This window comes from Schistocerca piceifrons, chromosome X (genome assembly GCF_021461385.2).
Source record: "Schistocerca piceifrons isolate TAMUIC-IGC-003096 chromosome X, iqSchPice1.1, whole genome shotgun sequence".
Lineage (NCBI taxonomy): Eukaryota > Metazoa > Arthropoda > Insecta > Orthoptera > Acrididae > Schistocerca > Schistocerca piceifrons.
The window spans coordinates 101,487,684-101,507,111 of NC_060149.1; the positions used below are offsets into that span (position 1 = coordinate 101,487,684).

General features: G+C 39.3%; 1 non-coding gene across 1 annotated transcript; it reads right to left on the reverse strand.

Annotated features, from left to right (window-relative positions):
* Positions 1 to 8,084: 8,084 nt before the first annotated feature.
* Trnag-acc lies at positions 8,085 to 8,156 on the reverse strand. The gene has a single exon. It is a non-coding gene; the product is annotated as a tRNA-Gly (tRNA).
* Between the last annotated feature and the right edge of the window lie 11,272 nt (positions 8,157 to 19,428).

Below are 19,428 nucleotides of genomic sequence, written 5' to 3' on the forward strand. Positions count from 1 at the left end.
AACTCTGGTAGCAAGCTATCCTGTAATATCTTATAACGATTTTCGAGTGGAGGGCGATTGCTTCATTCTTTTAGAAAAAATGTCAGAATTCCGCAACAAGTTCTTTATTTCTTTAGGTTCAAAATTAAAGAATTAGCCATCAGCCCGTATTTATTTAAATGACTAATATCCGCGTCTTCAGCTCACAGTTCATACAACCCAGTATACACGCGAGACAGCCAGAAATGTACTTAAGTCTGACCCGAATTATTACGTGATCTACAGTCGATGCCCCGCTACAATATATGAGTTTCACATTCGGTCCTTTTTTTTCAGTGGATTTCTAATAAAGAAACTGCTCGCCAACTATTCCATCGATGAATATGAAAACATGCCACGTGGAATTCTACAAAGGCCGAAAGTTGACACGCGTTTATCTTTCCAACTAAACACTTCACAAAGCTCAGATTTATACAATCTGCCCGCAAATGCAACTGCTTTCACGGCAATACCATCCAGACGCGAAATACCAGTAACTTCTTCATTTTAGTCATAACGTAGACGGACACGTCCGATAGCTAGCCAACGACTCCCTCCCTGCCGTTCCTTCCAGGGCCTGTAACTACTTGACAGAGCGCGGGAAATGCTTAATTCTGATTGGTTGTTCAAAATGACCAGCCAATCAAAACAATCCTTAGAGTTCTTTCTCACGCCAAAACTGTCTTACGCCAATCAGTATTTGCAGACGCATTTACCTCACTTCATCATGCAAGACCTGGGATGACTTACAACTTGCAATTGACAACTCCTGCTCGCATCCCACTTCCTGGTGGCGTGATTCTCGCAGGCAGCGATATTCCTACTGTGGATGGACATTCACTGTACTTGTGGTACCAACTGTCTCTTCTTAGTGTGGGCCGGCCGTTGTGGCCTAGTGGTTCTAGGCGCTTCAGTCCAGAACTGCGCTGCTGCTACGGTCGCAGATTCGAATCCTGCCTCGGGCATGAACGTATGTGATGTCCTTAAGTTGTTCTAAGTGTAGGGGACTGATGACCTCAGACGTTAAGTCCCATATGCTCAGAGCCATTTGAATCATTTTTCTTCTTTTGTGGTGTATCTCAGTACACCACATTTGGTAGGTGTGTTTCTACACCACTGGCCATTAAAATTGCTACACCACGAAGATGACGTGCTACAGACGCGAAATTTAACCGACAGGAAGAAGATGCTGTGATATGAAAATGATTAGCTTTTCAGAGCATTCTCCTGAATGTCATTAAAATTACGTGAGCCAGTGTGAATAGTTTCCAGCACCATCAGAAACACAAAAATATGATTCACAATGATTGCTGCACTGTCTGCACGTAACAGAAACGGAAGCTGAAGGAGTACTAGGGTTTAAGGTTCCGTCGACGACGAGGTAATAAGAGACGGAACACAAGCTCGCTTTAGGGAAGTTTAAGGGAAAGAAATTGGTCACGTGCATTTAAAGGGGACCATCCCGACGTTTTCAGTGTGTGATTTAGGGAAAACATGGAAAATATGAATGTGCATTTGAACTGCTGTCCTCCTGGATGCAAATACTGGGTATCACTGCACCACCTTCCTCCATACTATCCTGGCTCGCTCTGTAGGTAACGAGTATTTCGTATTGCGAGATAGGAATAATACTGTTCAAAAGCGACTGATGTGTCGTTCGCCGTTTGTGTCGTTACTTACTACCTTCTAAAGCTGGTTGCTTAGGCTAAATGCTCCATGATCGCAGTGTCACAAACATTTTATGTGTTTCAGGGCGGGCAAAAGTGGATTCAGAGAAAACACGCACGCCGCACCTTCATCAGGTGGGCGAGGCGGCGTGTGCAGGTAGTTACGGGAACCTTGAATTGCTGCAAGGTCGCAAGAACCGACCAGTTCCTCTTCTTAAAACTACGCCCCACAGTCTGAATATACTACAGCCGCCACATATCGAAAAAGAGTCATCATTGACTTCGCAATTAAAGTGTGACTGAAATAGCCACAGAAATCTACATGGTTGTGATAATGTAACATGAACACGCTGTTCTAACATCACTTGTTTTCTTGTTTTCTAGCTTAATTGTAATGTGTCGGCATGGTCTTTTGCTTCTCTCTGTACTATAACATGTCTGGAAATCTACTGAGCTTCCAGTACATAAGGTCTCATCACGTTGTTTTTTTTTTTTTTTGTTTTTTTTTTTTTTTTTTTTTTTTTTTTTTTTTTTTTTTTTTACCGACCATCGCGATGGGGTCTTACAAACTTACAACGAGGGAAAAGTCTCGTTACATGTATAGTTGGTACATTAGTTGTTAACATATGAGAAATATCGATAGCTAGTGTACCTAGCACTATGATGTAACAGAACACACATCGTGGACGTGACTGAAATACAGGATGTCCCAAATCCACATGCTTAAAATTATACAAATAGTAAAGAATTCCAAACTGAGTACTTTGAGATAAGGAACTAGTGGTCGGAACTGAAAACTTAATTTAGCATTGACATAAATAAGTTATCTCTCATAGATACAGCTTAAGGACATATCAGCTGTTCAAAGTGACACCGCCAGTCTTAATGCACACATTACAACGGCGCTTATATGTTTGCGACACTCGCTAAAATATTCCTGTGGTCTCTCGACAGGCAGCTAGGCCCCAACTAACCAGTTGTTCTACAATTTCTGCTGGGGTCTCAGACATGAACGACTTCATGTTGCTCTATAGGAAAGTATCTATAAGGACGAGAGCTGGTGGTTGCACTTCCAATCCAACAATGAGTGTGTCTTTTGCTCAGGAGCTGGTGGACATCAGTATCGAAATGGGATAGTATAAGATCGTGCCGAAAGTATATCATTTTGAAGACAAGAGGTGCAGTCTCGAACAACAATAGTAGCACAGAATGAGATTTTCACTCTGCAGCGGAGTGTGCGTTGATATGAAACTTCCTGGCAGATTAAAACTGTGTGCCGGACCGAGACTCGAACTCGTGATCTTTGCTTTTCGCGGGCAAGTGCGCTACCAACTGAGTTACCCAAGCACGACTCACGGCCCGGCGTCACAGCTTTACTTCTGCCAGTACCTCGTCTCCTACCTTCGAAACTTTACAGAAGCTCTCCTGCGAACCTTGCAGAACTGGCACTCCTGAAAGAAAGGATATTGCGCAGACATGGCTTAGCCACAACCTTGGGGATGTTTCCAGAATGAGGTTCTCACTCTGCAGCGGAGTGTTCGCTGATATGAAACTTCCTGGCAGATTAAAACTGTGTGCACACTCCGTTGCAGAGTGAAAATCTCATTCTGGAAACATCCCCCAGACTGTGGCTAAGCCATGTCTCCGCAATATCCTTTCTTTCAGGAGTGCTAGTTCTGCAAGGTTCGCAGGAGAGCTTCTGTAAAGTTTCGAAGGTAGGAGACGAGGTACTGGCAGAAGCAAAGCTGTGAGGCTGGGCCGCGAGTCGTACTTGGGTAGCTCAGTTGGTAGAGCACTTGCCCGCAAAAGGCAAAGGTCCCGAGTTCGAGTCTCGGTCCAGCACACAGTTTTAATCTGCCAGAAAGTTTCAGTAGTGGCACATTTTTTATGAACATCTAGTTAGATAACGATATACACTGGTGTCCAAAATTAAAGCAACAAACCGAAATTTTGCAAGGTTGCGTTTATTTTGCCACAAAACGGTATAATCAGGTGGCAGTAAGGTAGAAACAATATAAAGAATACAGGACGTAAACAACTGCTAAATGCATAACGGTAGACAAATATATTCTTCGTTTTTTCCAACTTAACAGATTTACACACACATTCCGACAACTGGGGTGTGACCACCTCTGGGAGCAATACTAGCCTGACGAATGACGGGGCATGCTGTGAATGATGTCATTAATCTCCTGTTGAGGCAATGATCCCCATTCTTCCTGCAGCGCAGCTGGCAGGTCTTGGAGAGTAGTCGGTCGATGCTGACATGATCCAACCCGTGTCCCCAGTGCAACCCAGAGTACTCTATGGGATTCAAATCGGCAGAGTGAGCAGGCCACGTCACGTGTGCAATATCTTCCGTTTCCAAAAAAACATCAACCACGCGTGCTCCATGAAGTCGAGCATTATCTTCCAGCAATATCAAGTCTGGGCCCATAGCACTTGCAGCAACCGCACATGAGGTCCCAAGGTCTCGCCACGATACCTAACAGCAGTTAAAACTTGCCGATTTAACTGTACAATTTCATGAAGAGGTGCTCGAGTGGTGAACATAATCTCTGCCCACACCATTAGGGATCATCTCGATATCGGTCTCTTTCCACAATGTTTGGGTCCCGAAATCGTGTTTCACGTTCCCTCCAGATGAAAAACCGCCGAGAATCACTGTCCAGGCCCAATCGAGACTCATCTGTGAAAAGAACATTGGCCCAATGTTTGATCGTCCAGGTGACATGTTAACGGCTCCACTCTAGATGTTTCCTTCTGTGAAGACGTGTCAGAGGTACACAGACAGCAGGTCTCCGACAATAAAGGCCACTCTGACGAAGCCTTCTGTACACCAGTTGACTGGCTACAACATGTCCAGTGGATGGTGCGAGATCAGATGCTAATTGCCGTGCAGTACTAAGGTAGTACCGTCGTGCCCTTACAGCCAAATAACGGTTCTCTGTTTCTGATGTTACTCGTGGCCAGCACTACTGTCGTCGCCACGAACGTAAAGGGAAGTATGTGAAAGGGGGACCAGCTACTTTTTATAGGTATGTATAACAAATGTATAATAATGAATGTCATATTGATATGAGGCATTTTATATGTTGAAAAGATAGAGATACGGTAGTATAAAGTCTTGCATTGTAGAGATAATTTCTGCGATTTTATGGCCATGTGTTTACGAGACAAATGCTAGATAAATTTGCAATTGTGTTTGAGTAAACTGCCAGTCAGTATATACCTGTTGGTGCTATGCAGATAAAATTTATTCATGACAGTCTGATTAATTTCCTCCAATTTATGCAGTTTCACAAACCCTTGAGTGTATCTAAGTATATCTGCATTAGACAGTTTTCTATGCAGTGTCATTGTAACGTAATTACGTGCAAAAGATTTGACAATATGACTCAGTGTATTAGAAAACGTAAAAAAATGTTGGCTGCCACTTCTTATCTCGTTACCGAAAAATCGTAAATAAAGTGGAAACTGACTAATGTCACTGTGGCGAAAAAGTACAATACCATTGCTCTTCACCTCTTTAAGACAACAGTTTCTGGTATAAAATTGTCAAGATGTCTGAAGAACACCTATACAAAGTTTCACGGTACTTCTGGAGGTGATTTATCTGTAGTAGCACAGCAGTAACGCTTAAAATACGCTAATCGCTATAGGGGCTAAAATGCGCCGTCCCAAAATCACTTTACTTGAGCTGCCAGAGATGTAGTGGACAGAATGCTCTCACTGCGCATCCGAATGCTCACTCCACAGATATTTATACTCTGTGAGAAAAGCCCTCCGATACTCGTGGAGAGCTTGCGTCGTAGACGCTGCCTGTGATAGATCGATCCGCCGCAGCTGTCGGAGTACCTGGCCTGATATGATGCTTACGCGAGAAAGTGTCGTGTCCAGGCACAGGTCCAAGCTATTAATATGGACTTGGCGTGGTCTGCAGGGAGCAATCAGGACTTTGACGACAGTATTGTTCGGTTTTGTTTCCCCTAATTAACCTTTACAATGGAGTCGAGAGCGAGCAGCACCTCCTTGATAGTTAAGAGTTGGTGTTAGGAACAGAGGACATTTGGCGGAGATGGTGATCTGCCAAACGAGCAAAATGGTATGAGCTATGTAAACAGGTTGATTTACCGTTACAAGTACTTATATGCGAGGTGTCTGATAAAGGCCGCGCGGGATTAGCCGAGCGGAAGAAATAAATAAATAAATAAACAAATAAAAAAATAAAAAATAAAAATAAAAAAAATAAAAAAGCGTTCTAACGGCGCTGCAGTCATGGACTGTGCGGCTGGTCCCGGCGGAGGTTCGAATCCTTCCTCAGGCATGAGTGTGTGTGTTTGTCCTTACGATAGTTTAGATTAAGTAGTGTGTAAGCTTAGGGACTGAGGACCTTAGCAGTTAAGTCCCATAAGATTTCACACACATTTGAACATTTTTTTGTCTGACGAACAAATACTTTAACATAAAAACTTAAACCACACTTGATACCAAATTTTTTTGTCGAAACCGCTTTCACCTATTACACGTGGACTCCTCGCTATCAAGAGACAAGAGCCCTCAGTCTTTCCGTTCTAATCACTGTTAAATGCAGTACCTTGGGTGCCTAGCTCAAAGACAATTGCAATTGCTGCCACTTGTTCTGCTGTCTATTGAGCCAATGGCCATTTAGCCTAACTACTAACCAATGGCCTCTTGGCCAAATTCGCAGGAGACAAGTACTATGCAGTTACTTATTCCTAACAGGAAATGAAATTCGCTAAACTGCTATTTAAGACAAAGAAAAGCTGTTTCTGCTCAACATTATTCAGTGAAACATATGTAAGACAATTGTAAAATTGCTACTCATCGATGCGTTGTAGTAGCACTGCCCATCGCTTCACCCTAGAACGACCTCCAACGCGGGCATTTCTGAGAGGTTTATTGAACATGGTTTCAATCTCACTTTGACGGTCGGGTCGTTTACAGTTTATAGCCTCGACTTTACTAGTATCAGGTGTGCTGTCATTTTCAGTTACACTACTAGCCTGGGCTGCACTGTTAGATAATGGATACTAAATCGTCATGACTTTCACCAAGTACGCCCAAAGCCACAAATATACGTTCGCTTAAAACATTTCGATCGTCACTACTCTGTTCAAGCTTATTGTTTACAACCTGGAGATTATTAACACCATCTGAATTACTTTCAGCTGATGTGGCACCGTTTGCTACGGGCTTATTCCTGCTATGAGGTCACAAAGAAAAGTTTACGTCCAGTTAGGTTGAGTTCAAAACGAAATTTTTATCTGGGACTTTCCTGTTTATTGTGAACTTATTTGTTACCTATGAAGCATGCTGGTACTTGCACCATGTATGCTTGTGAGCCTTCAGTTCTCATTAGAATGGAATGGGTTTTTTAACTTCGATTTTTATTGGTCTTACTCCATTTGGGACGGGAAACATAAACAAATTTGACCCGACCTCGTTCTGAATTATATGAACGTTTCCATAAGTTTGCTATTTTACTTTTGTTGCTTCGTTTGGAACTTCCACGGGGATGTTAAAAAAAAAGAAAAAAAGACAATTTTTCAAGTTTCCTTGGACAGGAATAACTGTAAACTTCGAGACAGACCCTCTTCAACTCAAAGCTAGCAGCACACTCACGGATTACACGAATTTGAAATAGTGGAGCAACTCATTACTGTTAAGTTGCACACTGTCTGCCTAATCTGTTGTTAGTTTCAAACTAGTAGTTGCCCAGTTCTGAATGCTGGCTACTCGTCCTTGGAGAATACAAGTTTCATAATATTCTTCCTGGGGTAACTGTCAATTTTTATCTATACTTTTCACACACTTTCGAAAGCCATTTAGTTATTTTGTAAGTTTCTTGTTCCATGGATCATTTGCACAATATATCGTAATTCTATGGAGCGAGTCATTTTAAATTCACATCACAAATTATTTAGTAAATACGCCTACAAGCTGTCCATCCACAAAGGGTTTTATATAAAACAGAAGACATACAGATGTGAGTCAGTAATTCCTACCCACCATTTTTTACACATTACACTAGTAGAAATTCTTCTGTGGAACTGAAGGAGTTGTCAAGAAGACACTTTTATTTTAAAATTTTACTTTGCTGTCTGTCAGACGTTTTATATTACCGGGTATGAGATCAATAACTTTTGGTTGCAGCATTGTGCACTCCTTTTTGTGATAAAGACAACCTTAATGTGGAGTAATGAATCTCATTTTTCCTTCTGGTACTGTGCAAGTGAAATGAAATGATCGTATGGCATTCTTGGCCGGGAGGCCCCCATTGCCTTGGTGAGTTCAGCCGCCGTATTGCAAGTCCTTTGTAGTTGACGCCACTTCGGCGACTTGCGAGTCGATGATGATGAAGGACACACAACACCCAGCCCCCTGCCGGGAATCGAACCCGGGCCCCCTGCGTGGTAGGCGGTAACGCTACCGCTACGCCACGGAGGCGGACTCTGTTACTGTAATTATATGCATCAGTGCTCCTTTTGAACTGCAGTGGATTATTTACAATAAAGTTCACGGGGGAGTAAGTATACTGTGAAGCAGTAGTCAGAATGCCCAACACCTCAAACAGATGGCTACAAGATGATCGTAGTTGATCACCACATGTTATTCTTGTGGCATGTTTTACAGCGATGACGACTTTTTTTCTTCACGATGAGTTGCCCCGGAACATTATTCAGTATAACATTATTGAATGAAAATATGCAAAATATGTCAACTTATTGATTTGCCTCTCCCCAAGATTTGCAATGATTCTAAGTACAAATGTGGTTGAACTACGTTTTTTATTAGATATAAAATGTGATTTTTCCAATTTAAATTCTCATCGCTATGGAAACCTAACAATTTTGAAGTTTCCACCCCATTTATTGTTTTCTCACCTTGTGTTATACTGTGTTACACTTATCACTGGTGCAGTTCCATAGTTTTGCAGAGCCGAACATGATGTGTCCTTTTAAAATTGAGAGTGAGACCATTCGCAGAAAACCAGTCAGTTATACTTTTAAGTACATTGTTTACCATTTCTTCTGTTGCTGTATGATTTCTTGGATTGATTACGATACTAGTGACATCTGCAAAAAGAACTAATTCTGCTTGTTATATATCAGACAGATGAGAGTTTAAAAATATGAGGAACAATAGCAGTCCCAATACTGAGCCTTCGGGAACAATATACATGATTTCTTCCCAGTCAGAATAACGTCTCCGGACTACATTGGTTGAATTAGTAAGTACAATTTTCTTCCTTTTTTTGGTTAGATATGAAACCAGCCCATTGGTTGGCTACACCATCAACCCCATAAAACTTCAGTTTATTTAGGAGAATACTGTGATTCACACAGACAAATTCCTTAGATAGGTCGCAGAAAATTGCAACCGGCGCTCTTTTGTTATTCAATGCTTGTAAAATTTGGCGAGTGGACATGTAAGTGGCATTCTGAGTAGAGCAACTCTTCTGAAATTCAAACTGTGATTTACTGAGGATGTTATTGTTGCTCGGATGAGATACTGTTCTGGAATACACTACCCTCTAACAATATTTGGAAAATGATGTCGATAGTGAAGCACGTCCGTAGTTATTGACATCTCCCGTATCGCCTTTCTTAAAGAGCGTCTTCACCACAGCATATTTCCATATATTTCAATATCTCTGGAAAAATGTCTTAAATTAGTGATGCGTTACATATTTCAGATAAGATATGGCTTATTGTATGGGAAGAAATCTTTAGCACCCTATTGGAAACACAATCCAATCAAGATAAGCTTTTATTTTTCGGGGAATATATTTCCTTAATTTCAGAATAAGAAGTTGGGGATACAACCGTATTACTGAATTTTATGAGAGTTGTTTTTCCGACATACTACTGTATTTTTCTCTTCAACTGTATGTTCCTATACTCTGTACTACATTTGAGAAATGATTATTAAATATACTTGCCACCTGTGACTCGTCATTACACTCCTTCTATTCCGGTCAATAGTGATATTATCCTGTTCCGTGGCTGGTTGTCCTGTGTCACGTTTCACTACATTCTATATAGCGTTAATTGTCAGACGTACTGATCTCTGACATAACGTGCATGTTACTTGATTTTTTAATAACCTTTCTTAGTAATGTTGGGTAGCTTTGGTAGTGTGCAACTACTGCAAGATTTCTACTTGTTCTTGCCAATAAATACATTTTCTTTTTCTTTTCACAAAATACTTTATTCCTTCCTGTTATTCACAGTTTCTTCATGGCTTTTTAATGCCCTTGCTGATTAGCTTATACGGAAAGCTGTTTTCAAATAATGATATGAATTTGTCATGGAACAGATTAAATTATATGCCAGTATTTGTTTCATTATTTATTTAATTCCAGGTCATCTCTTCTAAACTATTCTCAAAAACATTCGTTCTGGCGTCATTAATCATTTTAACTTATTTCCACTGAGGTGTATCAATACTGTAAGTTACTACCTCGTTTGTCCTAATTAACGGTGCATCATGATCAGAGAAAAGATTTGTTATTGGGTATGTAGTTGGTTTCTTGCTTTGAGCTTCAGCAAAGAAAACATTATCAATTTGGGTCCAACTGTCTTAGTCCACGCCTGTTGGAAAGTTAATGACTGGGATCAAATTGCACGATCCAAATAAGGCTTCCAGATCATTTTTCCTATCATAATCCTTTAGAAAATCTACGATGAAGTCGCCACAGACTATTAACATCTTACTGCTGCCTGACATACAACAGTAAGGAATCCAGATTCTTCTTAAATAGTTCAAAATTCCCCAGCAGGGATCCACATACAGTTACCATTGACAGTGTACTATTTTTCGGTATTAATTCACAAGCGGCGGGTACCCTGTACCACTATTTGTCCTTTCCTCTCCTGTTCCACTCCCAAATAGAGCGAGGGAAAAACGACTGTCTGTACGTCTCCATAAGAACCCTAATTTCTCGTACCTTATTTTCGTGATCCTTACGTGCAATGTATGTTGGCGGCAGTAGAAACGTTCGGCACTCAGCTTCAAATGCCGGTTCTCTAAATTTTTTCAATAGCGTCTCTCGAAAAGAACCTCGCCTTCCCTCCACGTATCCCCATCCGAGTTCCCGAAGCATCCTCGTTACATTTACCTTTTGTTCAAACCTACCGGTAACAAATCTAGCAAGCCGCCTCTGAATTGCTTCGATGTCTTCCTTTAGTCCGCTCTGGTATGGATCCCAAACACTCGAGCAGTACTGAAGAATAAGTCGCACCAGCATCCTACATGCGGTCTCCTTTACAGGTGAACCACTTTTTTCCTGAAATTCTCCCAATAAACCGAAGCCGACCACTTTCCTTTCCAACCACAGTTCTCACATGCTCGTTCCACCTTATATGGCTCTGCAACGTTGCGCCCAGATATTTAAACGACTTGACTGTATCAAGCAGGACACTAGTAATACTGTATCCGAACATTACAGATTTTATCTGTTTTCTCATCTGCAATTTACTTCCGTTTTTCCACATTTAGGGCTAGCTGCCATTCATCACACCAACTTGTCTCAATGTTTTTGAGCTTGTGTCGTGTCTTAATATATGTGACAACCCCTCCTTTTCCTGTATTACTTCTTATTAGTAAGATTCGAGACTGTAATCTTTTATATGTAACTAATCTAGCCCTGTGGTTACGTGGTGCTCAGATAGGCAAAGGATGTCATCTTCTCCGAGCTCTCTAAATTCTCCAGACAGAAGAAAAGCTCTTCCGCCTTGCTACTCAGTCTTCTAATATGCTGATGTAATGAGCTAACCGTATTTTACTGTGCATTATTAAGCATTTTGTGGGTCTATTCTGTTATTTTGCTTTACTGAACGCAGCGCACACAAGCGGAAAACCGCGTGACAGACCGCTACGTCCGCCGAAGCGGAACTGCGCCACGTAACTCGATGAGGAGAACTAGGGAAATGAGTATGCTTAACCGATACATCAGATTTTAAAGACAGAGAAAGGTACAGCGCGTGAAGGAGTCTAAAAAACTGCGAATGGAATATTAACATGTGACATTCCGCTGAAGGCGAGCTCATTGCAGATGATAAGCTTCATTAGGACAAGCAAGAAGCAGGAAATGGGTTCAACGTCACGCCGATGGCGAGATCTTTAGAGATGGACACAAGCACCAATTGGAGAATGGTAGGAACATGGGAATCGGCTGAGTCCTTTTCGAAGTAGCCATCACGCCATCTACAGTTTTGAGGAAAACAGGAAAAACCTTGATCATATAGATGGACGGACGGTGGTATGAATCGCCGCTTATTTCTTTACCAAGACTTTGAAAAAGCGCTGAGGTATTAGACATCTTGTCGCAGACATAGCGATAATGGTGTGATTATTTTAGGTAATTATCTGATGTAATGTTTCTCGCACGATAAATTAACCGAAATACTTTGAATCATATTTTACGGAGTCTCGACAAGACGTAATTACGCAGTGGAAAGATATCACGGAAGGCGTCCCACAAAAATCGTTATAAAGCAAACAGTTATTTTCCCCGTATATAAAAGACATACTTTCCGTACTCGCTGACTCTAGTTACAACTTTGATGCAAACGATTTCAACTGTATCCGTGTGTAAGACCACCAAATTTAATAGTAGCCGCGAACTGTGTTGAAGAAAACCTTTGAGGTATTTGTGACTGGTCCAATAAAATCAGACTTAAGCTCAGACTTTGTCAGAATTATTTCTCATCGACAGCAAAAGTCTCATAATTTCGTATTTGAGCGAATTCCTTCGTCATATCATTCTAAATAAGGCAGAAATGCCTTTCAGTATCCCTGAGATCTTGTAGTAACACTGATTACTTAAACTTGAGCAAAAATACTGACTCCATATGCCGGAAGGCGTATGATACACTTTGTATTACATAGAACCACATAAAGCTTTTCTCTAACGGTATGGAGAGGAAATTTTTCCCGGCTGGTCTTCCCGGTCATAAACTATTGTGACGTCCTACAATAGGGTTCAAGGAGTGGAACCTCACGGCACTTTGACGTAGCCTGTAATTCCTACGAAGTTACGTTAATGAACACATCAATATATAATCCCAGTACTCCTTCCCACAGAAAACTACCACGGTTACAAACAAAATACGAGCTTACGGAATACCAGACCAGCTTTGTGATGGGATTGAAAGGTTTCTTTGGAAGAGAATGTAGCATGGCATTTTTAACGGAGGGAAATCTTCACACAGAAAAGTAGGTTGGAGACCGCCTCAAGAAAGTTTTTTATGACCATGACAGTTTACATACATACATATATACATTAATACGTGTTCCATAGATCATGAATATGACATTTCGTAATTATGTGGAACGTGTCACTTTAACATAAGTTCCCTTTACACAAAATAATTAATTTTTCTTTATTTTTTTTTACTACTTCATACCTAAAAATTCATCTATTGAGCAGAAGGAGCTATCATTCATAAATTCTTTTAATTTATTTTTAAATGTTGGTTGTCAGACTTTTAATGCTATTTGGCAAATGACCAAAGATTTTTGTGACAAAGTCAGATTTAACCCTCAATAGTGAAGATCGTTCTTTCTTCTAGTGTTGTAGCTTTGCACTTTTCTGTTTTTTTTTTTTTTTTTTTTTTAACTGAGATGGGTTAGTAACAACAAATTTAATAAGAGAATATATGTATTGCGCAGGTACTGTGATATTCAGAGATCCTTAAATACATGTCTGCAAGGTGATCTCAGGTTGGGTTCAGCTATTATTCTGATTATACACTTTTGTGCAATGGATACTTTTTCTGTTAATGATGAATTACTCGAAAATGTGATGCCATATGAGAGCAGTGAATGAAAATGGGCAAAGTAGGCTACTTTACTGCTATGTTTATCACCAAAATTTGCAATAACCCTAATAGCATAAGTAGCTTAACCTAACCGTTTCAGCAGATCATCGATATGTTACTTTCAATGCAATTTCTCATCATGGCACACACCCAGAAATTTTGAAAATTCAGCCGAACATAGTTGTATATACTGTGTTTTCTCAAAATTTAGTGACAGTCCATTTGCAGAGGATCACTTAATTTTCTGAATACTGTTGTTATTAAATGTTAATGTAACTTTGAAATTGAAATAATTTATGAATCTGGCACACAGCCATTACTGACACCTATGCCATTGTCAGCTGATTCTTGTTTCTTGGTGCAAGGAGTGTGCCAGAACTCTCCATTACTTTGAAAACAACATAGCCATTTAACTCTATTCTTTGTTTTGTGTAAGCACTCTGATATCAATAGTAACAATCTGAGGGGAAACATGGGAGCGCGATTCTAAGCATTGTTGTGAGACGAGGTCTGTCTGCGAGAGTGGAAGCAGTAGTGTCGGTCGAGAGCTCAGAGACCGAAGACGTGTCACGCTGCCCTCACGTCGGTGATGACAGATCTTACTCAATTCCGGATTTCAATTCTATAGCCAGGAGAGATTTAGTTGGCTTAACTACGCTTGAAGATGGAATTCAAGGTAAATTGCGCAAGCATAGCGCAAAAGCAATTTTAGGGTTAGGTTCGTAATTGTTAGTCCGAGTTTGCAATGATCCCATGTTTTGCCTGTCAGTGAAAGAAACCCCCTTATCCTCCAAATAATTATAATTATTCTCCACATCTAATTAATAAATAAATGCTGTTGTTATTAAATGCTAATGTAACTTTGAAATTGAAATAATTTATTAATCTGGCACACAGCCATTATTGACATCTATGCCATTGTCATAACGGTTCTGAAGTTTTAAATTGATTTAATTGATGAAATCCCTTCTCACAAGTTATTTAGTAGTTAACAGGATCCAAGGAAACTCCTTTTTATTAAATTCGTTCTTAGTAACAATAAGGTTTAGCCGCTGCTGCGGTATGCTGCTGCATATTGCTGTAAACCACATAAAAAAGGCAGTCATCTAAAGAGGTGAGTACGAAACTTAAGGCAAAAACGGAGACACTGACACACCACATGTCATTTACTCTAATCCAGTAAATTCCGTTGCGTAAGTCAGAGTCTGTATCAGTTGTAAATTCTTATTCAAAAATACAGTCAGATAGCTTAGGTATTCATTGTTACAGGTTCATTTGTTCCTGTAGTTTTTCATATTCAAATACGCAGTCAGATAGCTTATCAAAATGTTAGTTTTAAGTTTTACATGTAACGATCTGTTGATGACATAAAGGGAAGGGAAACTGACACTCATACAACACGTACACAGTGTTATGCGCTTTAGTCTCCGTTTACTGATAGTTCAGGTTGCTTATCCAGTCCACTTTCACACATGAACATAGGCATATTTGTTGCAGGAACGTCACATATTGGTTACATATACGTTACATAGGGTGTGATTACTATACTTGTATCATCAACAAGAAGAACTAGCTTGGCATCTTCATGAATACAGAGTGGCAAGTCATTAATAAATGTTAAGAACAATATGGGACCCAATACTGAACCCTGTGAGACACTGCTGATATTTGCAGGACTATCTATACTGTTAATTTCAGCTTTCTGCATTCTTCAAGTTAAATATGAATTAAACCATTTGTGCACTGTCCCACTCATACCCTAATACTTAAACTTATCTAGAAGAATTTCGTGATTCACACAATCGAAAGCCTTTGAGAGATCACAATATATCCCAATGGGTAATGTTTGGTTATTGAATGCATTTAATATTTGATCAGTCAAAGTATATATATAGCATTTTCTATTGAAAATCCTTTCTGAAAACCAAACTGAGATTTTGCTAATACTTCATGTTTACAAATATGTAATGATACTTTTGAAAACATTACTTTTTCAAGAATTTTGGATAAAACTGCCAGAAGTGAGATTGGGTGGTAGTTGTTAGCATCAGACCTATCTTCTTTTTCATGTAATTGTTTAACAATAGTATATTTCAGTCTATCTGCAAAAATGACCTGTTTCAGATGAAATTCAGGGTAAAATTCGCAAGCATAGCACAAAAACAATTGCAGGGTTAGGCTCGTGGTTCTTAGTCCAAGTTTGCAAGAATTCCATGTTTTGCTTGTCAGTGAAAGAAACCTCCTTATCCTCCAAATAATAATAATTATTCTCCACATCTAATTAATAAATAAATGTGATTGAGAATCATACATATCTGTTGGGAACAAGCTTTTAGTACTCTGTTGGAAACGCCATCAATTCCATGTGAGCTTTTACTTTTGAGTGAATTTATTATTTTCCTAATTTCAGTAGGAGTGGTGTTTTGAATTTCAGTTTCATCAAATTTCATAGTTATTGCCTTTTCGATATACTACTTTGTATTTTCTAATGAAAAGCTGAATTGTATTTTCTCTAGAATACTTAAAAAATGATTGTTAAATATATTTTCTACTTCTGACTTCTTGTTAAGAAACTTTTCGTTGAGTTTGATAGAAATTTAGTCTTCCTGTGCTCTCAGTTGCCCTGTTTCCCTTTTAACAATATTCCATTGTTTTGATTTTATTATCAGATGTACTAATCTCAGACATAATGCATATACTTCTGGACATTTTAATAACTTTTCTTAATGCAGTGCAGTAGTTTTTATAATGTTTCAATGTTTCTGGATCATTACTCCTCCTAGCTATAAGATACATTTCCCTTTTCTGTTTACAAGATATTTTTATCCCTTTAGTAAGCCATGGGTTTTTAGATAGTTTCTTACAATTACATTTCACTGTTTTCTTTGGAAAACTGTTTTCAAATATGCTCACAAAGGTATCTCGAAATAGGTTAAATTTTAAATTAGGATCAAGTTCCCTGTACACTTCATCCCAGTATAACTGTTGCAAGCTTCTCCTAAAATTTTCAGTTATTAAGTCGTTATTTGAACACACTATTTTGGACGACTGTTTTGCATAACCGTAGGGAGCTATGTCATGTACTGTAATTAGCTGTGCATTGAGATCAGACAGACCATGCTTAACAGGAAAAGGTTTTATTTGCTTAGATTTATCTTGGTCTATAAGAATATAATCTATCAGTGGGCTGCTTTCCTGTACCACCCGAGTAGGAAAATCAATAACTGACATCAAATTGAAAGAACCAAGTAATACTTCAAGATCAAGCTTTCTATTGGACTCTTTCAGGTAATCTATATTGAAATCCCCACATACAATAATTTGATTCCGTCTGTCTGACAGATAGTACAACAAAACAGAATCCAATTTTTTTCAAAAATAACAGAAAATTTCCCAGTGGGGACCTATACATGGCTACTATGATAAAAGTACTATTATTTAATTTAAGCTCACATGCACATACTTCTATATATTGCTCTACACAAAAATTTTTAGTTTATAAATTTTTCACACTATGACAGATATTAACTTATATGGTAACTCCTCCTCTCTCCATAGTGTCTCTACTTACAAGTGCTGAAAGCTTATGTGCACCTACATTTACCATTTCCATACCTGTGACTATATGATGTTCAGACAGGCATAGTACATCTATTCCACCCTCAGTTTCTAAATCTTCTAAACAAACAAGAAGCTCCTCTACTTTTTTTAACCCCCTGATATTCTGATGCTACATACTAACATTATTTTTCACTTTGCTTTTAAGAAAATCTTGTGACATACTAACATTATTTTTCACTGTACTGTTATGAAAATTTTGAGATATTTTGACACCTCTAGTAACAGCCTGTCTGAGCTTCTCATTAAGCTTAATTTCAGTCAATGCTGGCTATTGGGCACTGATCTTAGACTAAAAAGATAATCTTTATAATAATCTTATGCACAAAATATTAGTTTGCCCTAAAAAGAAGACACTGCTCGCTTAGAGCGTTGTAGGTGGTGCTGAAGTGATGGTTCACCTTGTCGAAAACTCTTCATGGTTTTGCATGTTTTAACCAATCTTCCACAATATGTATATTTGTTAATGAAATTATCAAAATTTATCCACCACAGTTTGGTAATAACAGTAATGTCCACAGGTACAGCGCTCTGAGGGTTCCGTAAAAGTTTCATTATGTGTATAGATAATAATAACAATTTCGTGTGGCTCAATGGCATGGACGCCACTTTGGCGACTTACATGTCCCTAACCTGCCCCAGTTATCCAACCGAGGAAATGGGAAACACTAGTTGTTTCTGCGGGCACCTCACATCGTTGACAAGTAGAGGTTAGGTTAAAACGAAGACTGAAATTTGTGTCGTCCGGCCGAGACTTGATACCGCGATCGATCCCTCAGTTTGCAGGCACGAGCTTTACCGCTCTCTCCCTCTCTCTCTCTCTCTCTCTCTCTTTCTGGTTTCTATTTTGTTCGTGATTGTCCTCTAGGGGTGGGGAGGGGGGGAGAGCGTTACATGACACCTCTTCCAGTTCATCGTAGAATACTCCACTCATTTTTTTTTTTTTAAATTTCAGAGGGCAACAAGTCCTCTGACCGAACATGCTGAGCTACCATACCAGCACCACTAAACCAACAGGCCGGACATGTATGTAGATAGTTCATCTATAGATTCTGATGAGTAAGTCTGCGCGAATCAAAATATATGACATGTATGACTGCATCTTTTGTCTGAATTGACTAAGTATCTTAAATGTCTTACACTGCCAAGGGACCATAGACCTTAGTACCTAACATAAATTTCAACTAGATATCTCTACCTGTTTCTGATTGAAAGGGGCCTTAATAGTGGGGCAGCCAGGCAGACAGATGGGCAGCAAGATGATTCTATAAGGGTTCCATTTTTACCGACTGAGGTACGGAAACCTAAAAATACCTTTAATACTCATTATTGAAGCTGTCAGTGCCTCAGGAAGGTGTTCAGTATGCCGTCAGAAAGATCTTTGAGGAGTTCCCTAATAACGAGGGCCAGATTAATACCCAAGTAACACAAGCGGCCGCTTGCGGTGCCAAGCTGAGAGGGGCGCCAGAGACATCAGCGTGTGAAATTTGTGCACAGGGTGTGTCGTATTTAGTAGGAGAAACATTGAGCTGTTTTCGAGATGATTTCGAATGTGTAGTAACGTGCTTCCACTGAATTCGGTATAAGGTGTTGTTCTAGTTAACATAAATGTATTTGAAATGTAAAATTATTGATTAAGGCATCGATCTTATTGGGTTCACATTTCACCCAAGACCTTTTCCAAATAGAAATATAGAACTAGTTGAGCAGGTTACATGTTCGTAGCTCTGAAAGGAGGTGTTCTACGTATCGACCTCACAGGATTTCAGTAAAGGAATAGTTATCTTTCATATCAAACACAAATCTGTTGCATATGTCACAATTTTGACCATGTTTATCAGTTTTCTGCTATATTAATAACAAACTTCGAGATGTAACTGCTTACTAAGAGTCCTCTTGGCTTGTAAAATATAACTTACGCAAGTAAACAGTATCTTACACTTAACACGTCAATACAAAATCAGAGGATATTTCATGTGTTTCTGTTCCATTTTTTTCCGATGGAAAGTGAAGTAATTTGTAAATTGTAGAATTAAGAACGTCCATTATTAAACTAAAAAATAAAAGAATTTTGTACTTTCATTCTTTTTGCTCAGTTTCATAGATGGCATGTATTTATTGAAGCTGGAACAATGTAGTAGGTCTAGTTCTGTGTGTTTTAAATAAAAGCTTTTAAAGGTCTCGGGAATGAACTCATATGGAAACTTCCACAATGACTACATACAGATTTATTTTTATTAAAGGTCTCACAAAGAGTTCAAGGAAAGAAAACTAAT